We start from the raw sequence: 3,338 nt of genomic DNA on the forward strand, positions 1-3,338 counted from the left end.
TCCAGATAAGGAATTTGTTCAATTAACAAAAGATCATATTAGACATAACAGGTTAACGAGGGTTGAAGAACTTGAATACATAAAGGAAAATATAGAGAGTGTGGAAAGGATAAGGCCTAAAGAATTGGCGAACGTTATTGAAGATTTGTCAGATGCTAAAAAGGGTTTGGGACATAAGTGTAAGCAACTAAGTTCACGCACGGAAGAACTAACATCTTTATTGCAAGACGCGGAAGATCAGACGGCAATTTTGGAGAACGTTTTAAAAAACCAGGGAAAAACGGAACAGGACATCAGTATAATCTTGGACTCAGAAGGTACAGATCACATTAGGGAAAACGAGATTAAAAAGCTAACAGCACAAATTGATGATTTAAAGAAAGAACTAGTGAAGTGCGGACAAACAAAACAGTTACTGAGAACAATGGTGGAAACAAACAATAACGAAAAAAAAGTTATGGCATCGATTACGGCAATCATGGAAATAGTAACCAAGGTGGTACCGTATTTCACGGGCACAGAAGGACCCGATCTACGGAGTGAAGTACACAAGTTTATTGCGGGTTGTGAACTGGTACAACAAGCACTACCGCAAGAGGGAGCACAGTATGTCGTAAGTTGCATAAAACAAAGGTTAGTGAGTGTAGCTTACGAGAATATCGCGGGTAGACCCTTCAACACAGTAAATGAATTGTGTGAGGCGGTTAAACGTACATACCTCAGGAAACGTACATTGGAACACATAAGGAATGATCTAACTTGTACTAAACAAAGACAGAATGAGTCGGCGAGTTCATTTGGAGGTAAACTGGAGGCGTTACTACATGAAGCCGAACAACTAATAAGAAATCAAGGAGGTGAGAGTGAAATTCTGTCACAGTTAGGAGAATACAGGCGACTAACAGTACGTTGTTTTATTAAGGGTTTGAAAGACAATAGTTTAAAGCATAGGTTTATTGGGTTAGAGAATGATCCTATCCAGAAACTAATATTTATTGCAGAATCAGCCGAAGAATTATTGGGTGAATCACGTTCAAATATAAACATGTCTACCACAGAGAATCGAACAGAAATGAAATGTACGTTTTGTAAACAAGACGGACATGGATGGGCATACTGCCCAGAAAGACAAAATACGCCATACTGTACAAATTGTGGAGTATATGGGCATGAAAATGGACCCAAATGTAGAGAACATCCAATGGAGACGGTAAAACAAGAAAAATCGGCCTGCAATTTCTGCAAGAAGACGGGACACGATACAAAGGATTGTTTCAGTAGACTAAACAAATTGTATTGTACTTTTTGTGGAGTGAGAGGACATGAACAGAATAAATTTTGTAAATTGGGACATACAGGACGTGGGAACCAAAATAACTACAGTAACGTGAGACAAGAAAGGGACTGGCAAAACCATTCAGTACCTTTAAAGCACAGTAATCCAAACTTTAACAGACCAAGTGGAAGACCTTTGAGTGCAAATCTTAGATGTTTTAGGTGCGGCAAAGAAGGACATTTTGCAAAAACTTGCAGAATAACAGTACCAAATCCGTCGGGAAACTTCAACCGGCCCAGTCTAAGACATTAGACTGGACTGCCGTAAATTCAAAAAGTAAATGTCAATTTAATTTAGGACCTGCACGAATAACTACAAGTAACAGCAACAACAATGTTCAGAACCGATCGAATACAAATAATAAGATGAAGAATTTAGGAGCCAAAGCGGTTAATTCAAGGAATCATGGTATAATCACGATAAAACATAAGGAAGTGCAAGAAAAGTTGACCAACCAAATAGGGTTTAAAAATTCAGAGGGAAAAATTAGTTATTTGAAAAAGCCGAAATTGAATAATATAGTGTTGAGAGTGAACAAATATATGTTCAGTATTTGGACATGTATAGTTACATTACTAATTACATATTGTTCAATACTATCGGATTACTGGAAAGAAACATCAGAGTGGGTGTTTGAACAAATAGGAGTTCTACGGGCAAAAGGAGCGAGTTACAATGCCAAAGGTAGCATTAGTCAATCGTTTGATGATGCCTATGTAGAAGTACCTTGCGAACGTGCAGTGGGGAATAAACTTCGACTTTTAGTTGACTCGGGAGCAGACACCAGCCTTATAAAAACAGAGGCGTTAATCAATTTAAAAGATATAAACACCAAAGACACAAAAGGTCTTACAGGAGCTTTTGGAGGCAATATAAGTACATTGGGTACGGTCAATATGAACACCGAAAATTTCCAGCTCTACAATTCAAAATGCATGTAGTGCCAGTAGGTAGCCAGTTACCAGCAGACGGACTTCTAGGTCGAGATGAACTGTGGAACCGGTCTACTACAGACACAATTAAAAAGGTTTTAAAATTTTTTAAGAATAAAGAGGAATTAGCTACTTTACCACTGGTAAGCATTGTAGATCATGGTCGGATTTGTATAGCAGAAAGCATGACAATCCCAGGTAGATCAACAATGATTATTCCAGTAAAAGTAGTGCCTAAAGAAGGAACACTCGTAATACATAAAAAGGAAATATTTACAAATGTCTATTCAGGTGAATGTTTAACAGAAGTAAAAAACGGAATAGGTTTTGTAAGAATTTTGAATGCAAACAACTATGCAGTTGAAATGAATAGTGAAATTGAATTAAAGGGCAGTGATATGAATGAGTACTATGAGTACAATGTCCCTAATGTTAATTTGAACAAAGAGGTAAACTTACAGGAAAGGTACGGAAAATTACTGAAATTAATAAGATTGGATGAGCGTTTAAACAATGAAGAAAGACGGTTAATTACGCAGACAATTAAGGAATATAACGATGTATTTCACTTACCAGGAGATAAACTGTCCTATACATCAGTATTGGCACACGAAATTCCAACAAGTTATGATCAAATACCGGTAAATCAACGACAATATAGATTACCAGAAGCACATAAGGAAGAAATTAATAAGCAAGTTAGTGAAATGCTAGATGAAGGAATAATAACAAGGAGTAAATCACCATGGAACTCTCCTATCATCCTTGTACCAAAAAGGTCAGGTATAGATGGGGAAAAGAAATGGCGTCTCGTGGTTGATTTTAGAAAATTAAATGAAAAAACAATTAAACAGGTGTTTCCAATTCCTAGAATTGATGAAATTTTAGACCAACTAGGATGCAGTAGATATTTCTCAACGCTGGATTTGGCTAGTGGCTATCACCAGGTGATGGTAGACAGTAAAGACAGGGAGAAAACAGCATTTAGCACAGGTCTAGGACATTTTGAATTTCTTAGAATGCCATTTGGTTTAACAGGAGCACCCGCAACTTTTCAACGAATTATGAAT

This window comes from Teleopsis dalmanni, chromosome 1, assembly GCF_002237135.1.
Source record: "Teleopsis dalmanni isolate 2A chromosome 1, ASM223713v2, whole genome shotgun sequence".
NCBI classification, from domain to species: Eukaryota; Metazoa; Arthropoda; class Insecta; order Diptera; family Diopsidae; genus Teleopsis; species Teleopsis dalmanni.